At 45.6% G+C, this 11,373-nt stretch overlaps 1 pseudogene; it reads right to left on the bottom strand.

The window, feature by feature from the left end:
- Positions 1-6,912: 6,912 nt before the first annotated feature.
- Positions 6,913-11,373, bottom strand: LOC119458883 (histone lysine demethylase PHF8-like; annotated as a pseudogene).

Below are 11,373 nucleotides of genomic sequence, written 5' to 3'. Positions count from 1 at the left end.
ACACTGTAATTCGTTCATGTCAGCACTCGCTGGAATTACCTCCTAAAGCGAATGACTACCATTTGACAAGTGGCTGGTATTGTATACAGCATTGAGCGCAACAGTTTAATTGTGGTCCCAATTCTGGAGGAAGAAAAAAAAAAGAACAGCGATTTCTGTAGGTGGCGTTGTACACCCAACAAAGTTTAATTAAAGATTTTGGAGTATGGTAGTCGCAAAATAAATGAAATAAAAGACAAAACACAGGCAGACTCAATTCCAATTGACATCTTCGTAAAGCGAAGCATTCTTGGTGTGATTAGCTCACGCATTATCCATTGTCGCCGAGCTAAACAGGTAGGCACTAGACACTTCTCAAAACTTGACTTGGCTTCCGCTTACCATCAGGTTCTCTTGCATCCTGACAGCAGGGATCTGACAGCTTTCATCACTTATGATGGGCTTTTCCGTTTTAAATGAGTTTGCTTTTGGTTGGTTTCTGCCCCAGCAACATTTCAGAAGATGGTGACAATCCTTGACCGCTGCCCTGGCGTGTTGTTCTACATTGATGATGTGATCATTTCTGGCAAGTCCGCAGAAGAACACCTTTCAAACTTGAAGACCGTGCAGCAAAAGATCAAGAACGCAGGTCTGAAACTGAACCAATGCCTCTTCGACGTTCCAGAACTTGCGTTTCTAGGGCACAAGATCACCACACCTGGAATCTTGCCACTTCCAGAGAAGGTAGACTCCATAGTTAAAACACCAGTGCCTGGTGGTCTGTTCGAATTGTGAAATGGCGACTCCAAAGGTACGTGTGCCATCGCTCGCATGCCCAAATACATGCAAGTGCTTCTAAATCACCGAATGAATATTTTTCTCTCCGCAGGCAAAAGTGTACGAAATGCGAAAGCGACTGTGCGGAGCTCGTGGCCACTTTGTTGCTGCAGGACTGCTCCCAGCCCACAGTCGGACGCGAAGTCGACACAATGACTGAAAGTGACTGATCGAACATCTAGAGGACTGTACTCGACGAAAGCATTTCCTTGACCCTCCTGAAACTGCTGTCTGCTTCGGTTAACCAGATTAACGACGTCCAAAGCGGCCAACCTGAGAGCGCCAGCCACTGGCCCGGCTCCAAGACTATCAGACCAACTAGATGGCGGTCTGACGTTGTGTACATAGTCTGTAAATATGTGGAAATAAGTACAGTGTGCATGCCTTGGGGTTTCCTTACTAATACTTACTAACAACAAACCACTAAAAATAAGGGAGGAAGTATGTTGTATTCAGTTTGGTTACTCATTTGAATTGGTTATTCCCCAGTGGGCACTTTTGTTCATTATATATATGGTTGTATGTGTTGAATAAACGGTTTTTATACATCAAGACAGCTTGAGTCTGACTCCCACCTTCGAAAATACCACACCCTTGTTCTCCCCAATGGCAAATCTAAAATTCATGTCCTTTAACATATGAGGATTTACAGATACTGATAAACAGAGAAATAATTTTCTTCACCAAAAAGAACGACACAGATGTGCTTTGTACACAAGAGACAAATTTCGGAACAATGCAAGATGTATTAGAACTTGGAAACAGATTTAGTCTTGATTTGTTCTCGCTGACTGACGCACGCTGCTGCGACACGGGAATAATATTTATATCAAACAGAAATGGACAAAGTGCTCACTGCGTATATGAGACAGATGGTATGGTAATCGCCGTAGACATTTTCATCGCAGCAAGGAGAGCAGTTAAAGAATTACACACTGGAACCACTTGAATATATACTATATACCTTAACTGTGTACTGGATTCAACCCGGGATAAATGAGGGCCAGGGCAAGAACTAAAAAATTGCTTTTACAGAACCATATGTTCAATGCGTGAATCATTAAACACTCCAACGATTTTAACCAACCAGAATATCAAGACACACTGCAAGTAGAACAGACGGTATCTATACATCGCAGAACATAACCCAGCAATTACAAGACTGCAGCGAAGACTTGATCAACGAAAGCTTTGGCGAGACCTCTCGCGGTCATGTCTGGTTACATGTCCGCTACCTGTGCATCGTCCTGTTCCAAGAACAGTTCTTGTCCACTTTCTACCGAACTGCTGTGACTGTGTGCCGGGATGTTCTCCCCGATTTCTTCACTGTACTCGAGCCAATCATTGAACTCGGCATGAGTTCTTTCCAATTCGGCCTGGACCTTCGTGCAAGTGCTCCAGGACGAGTCAGTCAGGTTCCTGCAGGCGCTCTCTGCTCCGCCTTGTGGACTTCGCCACCCCTTCGGGCTGCGGCGCCTGGCACACCTCTGTTGGAACCTCGCAGACGTGCGCATGTGCCGGCGGGGTCGTTTCAACACCAGCGATCTCGAGTTCTCCCTCGTCCCGGAGGACCTGGCCTCATTACAGAAGGACGCGCACTGGTACCGTTGTGGCCTGCATCGAATGACCTTAAGCGATGACCCGAAACTGACATCTGCGCTTCTTTGAGCGACGCCAGGTCGTCTGACTCCCTCTCTCCACATGCATGGATCCATCACACTAGTCTTTCAGGACATCGGAGAGCTGCTCAGCAACAACCCGAGACTGCTACCTCGGGGACAGGGACGACCTGTTGCCATTTGGTTTAATGTCCATGCTGACTTTTTGGTTGGTTTAACTATACACTGCTACCTCGTGGTCAGGGACGATGTCTTGCCATTTGGTTTAACATCCATGCTGACTTTTTGGTTCTAATAAATGTTCTGGGTGCAATTTTCAAAAGTAAAGGTGTCTCCTATTAAATATGGACATAAGCCTGCGCAAAGGCAGCAAAGGATAGCCTAGAAGCAGGCCATTATCATCTTTCTATGAAATGAAGAAATGAAATAATAAAAACTAAAGCTTGCACTTATGCTTTCTACGTAGCGAGAGTAGCAATAATGCCCACACCGATAGCAACCAAACTACCACAATTAATTACAGCCTTTATATGGAAAAACAAACCCCTGCCATTAAGAAACAGTCCCTCTACCTAGCAGAAAACAGAGGAGGCCTTAGTCTCCCAAATGTCTCACGCATCATCAGCAGAAAAACAAATGAAATGCTACCAGACAACACCAAATATGCAGGCAGGTCTCATGAAATATTGGCTTAGTAACTTCCGAAATCGTTAAAATCGTTAAGTACCAAAACTCCACAACTAAACTTTAGTCAAACACAATCAAACAAGTTAGCGAAGAAATTGTGTACATAACACTCACACATGATGAAAAAGAAGTCACGAAAGGAAATTGACCCATCTGATGACAATTTTTTAAATTTATTTCCAATACTGTTAGCCCTTGCGGGCTGTTACAGGAGTGGGTAAAAAGGATTTTCAACAAACACGAAACGCCACTTCCGCAATAAACAAACAATGCATTCAGCAAGCAGATAATGACAGTTTACGCTCAAATTATTCAGTTGTGTGTGTTTCAATAAATACATCTGCGTCAAGGCTGTTCCAATAGACTCTAGTTTTCACAAGAAAGGAAAATTTGAAGGCATCAACACATGGCACATAGGGCATTACAGCATGAGGGTGACCTGTATGCGGGGACACTCGTCCAGGGGGACGCAAGTATAGTCTGGAGTCCAAATTAAATTTCTTGTTATACAGTTGGTACAAGAATTTCAACCTGGCTATATTTCTGCACGTTGCAAGTTCGGATAAACCGGCACGGGATAATAACGCACTTACAGACTGTGTTCTTTGGTAAGCATTAAAGATAAACCGTGCGGCTAGTCTTTGGCTAGTCTTTGAATCCGTTCCAGTTTATTTATCATGCCTACATGGTGCAGACCCCAGACTATACATGCGTATTCCAGTGTGGGCCGTCCAATTGTTTTGTACGCCTTGAGCTTTACCTCGGGTGTAGCATCTTTCAACTTTCGCCTAAAAAGACCAAGTTTGCGTTTAGCAGAACCACAAATGTTTTCAATGTGTTTGTTCCAATTCAAATTGTGTATGATTGTAACCCCGAGATACTTAAGCTTACTAACATGTTGAAGTGGGCTATTATTTAATCTGTAAGTAAAAAGCAATGGGGTTTTCTTGTTAGATACAGTCATATAAGCTGATTTATCAAAATTAATTTTCATGTCCCACGTAACACACCAGTCATAAATTCTTTGCAGGGATACATTCAACAACACTTCATCCCCGACATTCTTAACGCGACAGTAAATAAGGCAATCGTCCGCAAATAGACGCAGTTCAATGTTAGGATGCAAGTCATTAGCAATGTCATTTACATATAATAAAAACAAAATTGGACCTAAAACCGAACCTTGTGGCACACCAGATAAAACAGGTGAGGACGATGATCGTTCGCCTGCTATTTGAACATATTGCTTTTATTTGTAAGGTATGCATGAATCCATTTCACAATTTGTGTATTAACTCCAAGTTTATACAATTTCTCAATAAGTTTTCTGTGACACATCCGATCAAAAGCCTTCGAAAAATCAATGGCTATAACATCAATTTGTTCCTTGTTAATTGCAACGCCGAAAGCATGAGACACCTCAAAAAGCTGCGTCACTGTTGACAAACATTGGCGAAAGCCATGCTGCTTGTTGTAGAATAAGTTGTCTATATATTCAACCAGATGTTTCGATATTATGTGTTCTAACATTTTACACGTGGTGCATGTAATGGAAATTGGCCAATAGTTTTCCGCCAACAACTTATTTCCCGCTTTAAAAATAGGTACAATGCGTGCAAGGAGCCAACCTTCCGGCATACCTCCGATACGTAATGACATTGCAAAAATTCTAGACAGATAATGGGATATTCATTCACAATAACGCCTCAAAAACTCATTTGGTATTTCATCGGGGCCACAAGATTTTTTGGTATCGAGTTTTAACAACATTGCTACAATGCCTTCTCGAGAAATTACAACATCATTTGTATCTTCACACTGCAAGAAACCATCGCTCGTATTTATGGGGTGCCTATTACTGCCAGGTGTAAATACAGAGTTAAACATACTGTTAAAAGCCTGTGCGATCAAAGCTGGTTTACTGCAGACGTTTCTGTCTACCTTAATTTCATTAATGTTGCACGTAGAACCAGATCAGTAATTCCAGAATTTTTGAGGCGAGTTTTGCAAGTAATCCACCAGTGTTGTTGAAAAAAAATGCCGCCTTCGCATCTTTTAATTCTTTTCTAATTTGCAAACTGACACTGGCTATTTCTGCACATCGCCTTGGCGTCCTTCTACGTGCACAATTCAGTCGCCACTTCAAATGAATAATGTTTCTAGTTACCCATGGACTGGGTTTTCTTATGCACTTGATTTTCTTGGGCACATATTTTTCTAAACAGGCGCAAACAACTGATACAAAGTATCTCCAAATCCTATTTATATCATTATCGACTGGCATATTATCAATAGCATGTTCTAAGTAATCGATAACAGATGTGTCGTCAGCCTGATTAAAATTATACACATATACAGAGGTATTTTTTTCTAATTGCATGTTACCTATACTTAAAATTGCTACAACTGTTTTATGATTTGATATGCCATCCTCTATATCGACATTATAATTAAATGTTCCGTTAGTCAAAAATACCAAATCCAGCGTAGATTGATTGTGCCCCTGTGTCCTGGTCGGCTCATTAACCACCTGAACAAAGTTATGCTTAAGCATAATCTCGAACATTATATCAGCGTTAGGCTTTTCCACTTACCCCGTAATTCTCGCATCCCAATTGACACCTGGTAAATTAAAATCCCCTGTTAAAACAATTCTACTTCTGGCATTCCTTATATTATTTAAGTGCTGATCAAGCACATACAAAAATTCAACAGGGCTTCCGGGGGCTCTATACATAACGCCCACTATCAAAATGGTATTGTCAAGAAATAGTTTGCACCACACACTTTCATGCCCTTTTATGGATGGCACAGTTTCATATCTGAGTGGTTTCTCCACTAGAAGGGCCACTCCACCGCCTCGAGTTGCTCTATCCTTGCGGATTACATTGTAAGTGCTTGGAAATACCTCATCGTCCTTCACGTCACTGTGCAACCACGTTTCTGTTATGGCAATGAGCTCTGCGTCGTGAAGCAATGACAAGTATTCAAGCTGTTCTACCTTATTTACTATGCTCCGGGTATTAATGTTTAGTAACCTTATTTCGAGCTGCCTTGTGCGTAATTAAAATGCCAATAGAAACTAGAGAATTTGAATGGAAGAGGAAATGGGGTATATTACCCACATGCGAAAGGCTGGCAGCCTGGGATATAGTTTCAAATGGAAAATGCTCCAAGTACAAAGTAACAGAGACAACTGATCATGCCTTACTCCAATGCCACGCAGCCAAGGCCACGTGGAAGCTGGCACATAAAACCTTACATACGGAAACACACAAGAAAAGACTATCACAAACATGAGCATGCAGCCTATTAAACATTATAGTTATTGTATTGCATTAGCTGTTAAAGTAAACATACGTTGGCAACCAGGGTCTGTGATGCCAGTGCCACATGTGTATATCTCCGGCACTATTACGAACAAACCTGTTGTACTGGAGATTATCGGCGCCGGCACGGTGAAGTGTGGAAGAGGAAGATGACGAATTAGTTGTGCCTGCTCTATCGGTTTCCAGCTGAGACTGCTCATTCTTCCTGTTCTGTAAGACTCCCTGCGAACTTGCAAGCACAACCCGTGACATTTGGTGGAGGTGCGGGGTACGAAGTGACTGTCCGACAGTGGGGCAGGATGAAAAAGTGAGGTATGGCTGAAGAGAACAATATAATATGTACACATGAAGACAACTATCTGCCGGTTTGGAAATGAAACCGCGAAGCTGCTCATGGCTGCCGTAGGTTACCAAAGACACAAAAAATATGCAGACACACAAGCACACATGCAGAGCGACTGTCAGTAGATCTTGTGGACCTTGAGAATCTTGCCCAGACGCTGTTTTGCAATGGTGAAACCTTTCTTCGGCTTTTTCAGCCTGAAGGCATCTGGAGGCAGGGAGGGCTTTATACTGGCCGCTGAGGATGTGGGCGGGCCAGCTTCAAACTCCCCCATGTCCTTTTCTTTAGCTTTACGCGGTGCTTACGCCTTCTTGCAGTGGTAGGATCGCTTGGGAGGAGCTTTGTTGGCAAGCTTCGACGCCGTGTCCTCGATGGTGTGGTTTACAGACTTCTTCTGCGTACCCTCTCGTGTGGGGCGTGGTGGTTTTGGGCAGTTTGGAGCAAGCTTGGCTTTGGGATTCCATGCCTCGTCTAGCTTAGATCGCCCCCAGGGTAAACATAGTCGTCATCTGCGTGGCACTCCTCATGAGGAGAGACTCCGAGGTCTTCTTCCTCGCCGGACCGCATCCCTTTGGCTCTGCCACCTCCCGGAGTGGGCCGCTTGAGCGAGCGCGTTCGGCCAATCATTCCCCGCGGTCCGGCCAACTCCAGTGCCAAGCCAGTGCTAGGCGGGCCTCCCTCGAGAAGCTCCTGTGCTGTGGGGCCCATGGGTCCACCCCTGTCACACGGCCCAAAGGTGAACGCACTCTTCGACATGGACAGCATGCCCTGGATCGCGTCCTGCGTTGACAGCGATGCTCAGCCACCCCCCAACTCTTCTTCAAGGCTGGCTCGTATGCTGTCAGTGTCAAGGGCAATGCTGGACCCCATCAGCAAGTCATCGATGGTTCTGTTCTTCGGGACGTCAGCACTGTCCTCTTTACTGGCCGCCGTCTGGGGAACCACAGGAGCGCTGGCAGGCTTGTTGTTTGCTGTAGGTCCTTTCTCCGCTTTGGGCTTGCCAATGAATGAAAGCCGAAGCTTGAGAGAACCTTGCTTGCTGTCCTTGGACTCCATTACACGTGATGTGCCAGCTGCAGCTGCTGCAGCCAACGTTACCAGAACCAACTCAGTTTCGCAGCTCCGCATATTGGCCAGCGCAAGCCTGTGGGCCGCACGGTGGTCACACAAACTAGCGGCGCTGCAGTCGAGTCCGGCTACCGGTTGGCCGTGTCGGCTGCTGCTGCAGCAGTGCGGCAGCTTGTTATTGCACACATGTTCGCTCGTCTGCGTCGATTTATTGCTTCACCAAAAAGCTATATTGCCTTCTTAATTAGAGTTCATGGTTTTCACTGAGTGACAGCTTCGCAAGCGTAGTATGAATACTAAGGACGACGTGAACGCTTCGATTTCAATGACTATGCTATACTGCAAAGCTACTGCGACATCAATTGCCTGGATGTGCTCGCCACATAAAGGCAGTTCATAATCGATTATGCGCGAGGGGGATAAAAGCAGGATAGCTAATGAGGGAAAAAGGAAAAAAAAAACTACCAGATAGCGTGAAAAAAAACTTTTAAAATTATTTATTCGGCCATCTGCAAATGGAGAGTTCCCTTACTTCCTGTACAGGGTGTGCCAACTATAATGCACCAATATATAAAAATATGCAAATGCCACGGCGCTCGACAAAACCAAGGTAATCTTGTTGGCCGTTGCTTCAGCCGAAATACATAATTAGTATCAATTATTTATTCAACTTCTCAAATATTATAATTAGATAAAGAGTGTCAATGAGAATATTGTAGCGCAACATGAAAAAATCCCGATACAGCTTTCTGTTGCTACACATAAAAGTGTTTTTCCGAGCATTAAAGGAGCCCGTGAATACATGCACAATTACAGGCGCAACTGGCCGCTCGAGGTACTGTTGATTTTCGCAGGCTTCTTTCACGCTCGGAAAAACACTTATGTAGCACGTAATGAGCAACAGAAAGCTGCATCAGGAGTTTTTCATGCTGCTCTACAATTTTCTGATTCACACTTTTAATCGAATTATGTTTGAGAAGTTGATTCATTAAGACTAATTATGGTACTTAGGCGGAATGCACAAACCAATCAAACAACATTACCTTGGTTCTGTGCAGCTACGTGATATTTGCACATCTCGGTGCATGATAGTCGGGACACCCCGTATAAGCTATGCATTTCCTTGGAGAAAGTTACAGTTGTATTGCGCGCTGACCCACCCCAAATTTCATTTCGCTCACCCCTACTATAAGCGTCCCCATGCATTTTCTATAGAGCCCTGTGTATCGCTATTGGTATTCCCTCTGATCAATTTATTTTAATTGCTCCTTATCGCTTATAAAGCTATAATCAGTAACATTATAAGTTTGCAAATTACGCATTTTTGTGCAGATACAAAGCATTACGCTTCTCGCTTGATGGAGCTGTGGTTCGCCAAAGAATGTCTACGCAAAAAATACCGCTTGATTGTCGACTTGTAGCCGCTTGTTCAACCCGGTGCAAAATAGGTCAGCATATCGTATGCTCGACACAAGCCAGGCTTCAGACCTCCGCAAACCAGCGCGAGTACACAAACCTCCGAACAAACTTCTGCAGGACGCAGCAAATTCGCAGCAGAACAAACACACAGGACGCAGCCGCAGCAAAGAAGGCTCACAAACAGAAGCGCTGCCGGTAGCGAGACTCGATCGCAGCGTCGTTAGTTTTCGCGACCGCCACGAAGCCCATGTTTTAAGCAGAGCTGTGAAACTGAGTTGGTTCTAATAACGTTGGCTGCAGCCACCACCGCGAAGTTGCCCATGGAGGCGTTGTTGCTGAACGCGAAGATGGGCGGCAGAGCTGGTGTTGCGAGAACGGCCACGGCTCGCTGGTATGAGCGGCGTGGCTGTGGCAGCTAGTTCTCGTCAACCACCAGGCCGTCATCATCCGAATCATTGAAGTCATACACTGACTCCTTGTGCAGCAGATTCACGGGTAGCGGTGCCGGGCCTGGTTTCTCCTGTTTCACACTTCGTGCCTTTTTTGTGGCTGCCGCCTTGGCCTTGAGGCCACCGATGCCTGTGCCCTTTGCTTTGCCCTTGGCCTTCACAGGCAGCTTCACCTTGATGTTGATGCCCTACGGGGAAGCCCCATCGACCCGGACAGGCGTCACATTTTCCTGCACTGCAGCGGCAGCAACCACCACTGCCTTGGCATCCTTTGCGGCTCCCTGCTTGCCCTTATTGGTCTCTTTCTCAGCCTTAACCTTGCCATTCAGCTTCTCCGCTGTTCTCACTACCTTGGCCATATCCTTAAGGAGCCTTGGAACATTGCTCCCACTTGAATTGCATCCAATTTACAGTTGGGCTCTTGAGTCCAGTTTTTAAGTGCGGTCACCAACGCCTTCACTCCAACAATCGGGAAGCTGGGGGGGCTTGAACTCGCATGCTATTGCACTTCTCACCTATTCGATGACGTACGATGCGGCGAACCAGTGGGTCGTCTCGAACGAGGGGAACTTGTACTTATTCGGAGCGTCGATTCTCTTCTCTAGATCGTACACTTGTAGCCGGAGGCCAATGTTGAAGCTACGCAGGAAGTTTCCAACGAAGACCATGGAGTCCACCGAGGTGTACACCGAGTGTATCCATCCAGTCGGGATGAAGAGCGTCTGCCCAGAAGTAAGGGTGAGCCAATAGCAGACGTCCGCCTGGTCCGCGAAGAAGGCCTCGCTCCAATTGGCCGAGGCCATCCAGTGCTCGTAGAGACTCAAGTTGGTTTGGGTAGGCCATATCAAGTAGAATACCTTCTCCCCTCAGGAGAACGTAGGTACCACACCGAGGAGCCACCAAAATCAATATGGAAGTTGGTGAAGCTGTTCTCGGTGCTCATGAGACAGTACTTCATGACGGCAGGGTGCTGGAAGACGCCAATGTTGGAATACATATGCAATGGAGGCTTCACGAAGTCGGACAGCCTGGTGTCCGAGACTCGAGGCTGATGACGTTGAAGACCTTGGAAGCGATCGTAACTGTTGAAGTAGTGAACCCACTCTCACATGGTCATCTTGAGATCCTCCTGCTTCCGGACGCCGATGACATCCAACATGAAATCCGGCCCAATGAAATCCATGACATCACTGACAGTGAGGTCCTCTGGTGGCATAACAAGTCCAAGGCCATCCTTCTTGCTCACCAAGACTGGGTTAGTGAACCCACTGTGCAGCAGGTACTGCAGGTTAAACTGGTCCCCATTCAGCCGGGTCAGTATGCTCTCCGCACTTTCAGAATGTGACTTGAGTTCCTTTATGAAAACGTAGGTGCCTGTCTGTACAGGTTTATAACTCGCATCAGGATCTGAGTAGTCGTGCCAATGCCAGTTAGTCCTCCGTTTCCAGATTGACGGCCCGAAGATCAACTGGCACTGAGGACAGTGGTACTTGATGATGTAGCAGGCATCGTGTTCTTTGACACCTATGCAATTTCCATGAAACCAGTCTTTACAAACATCACACTATCATGAATAGATTTGGGTCGTACAGCTGGCCACACACACAATATACACCTATGGACACCATCTTAGGTCCAACGAC

Source organism: Dermacentor silvarum, chromosome 7, assembly GCF_013339745.2.
Source record: "Dermacentor silvarum isolate Dsil-2018 chromosome 7, BIME_Dsil_1.4, whole genome shotgun sequence".
Classification (NCBI taxonomy): Eukaryota; Metazoa; Arthropoda; class Arachnida; order Ixodida; family Ixodidae; genus Dermacentor; species Dermacentor silvarum.
The sequence above is the reverse complement of the archived record's forward strand: the minus strand, read 5'-3'. Positions and strand labels throughout refer to the sequence as shown.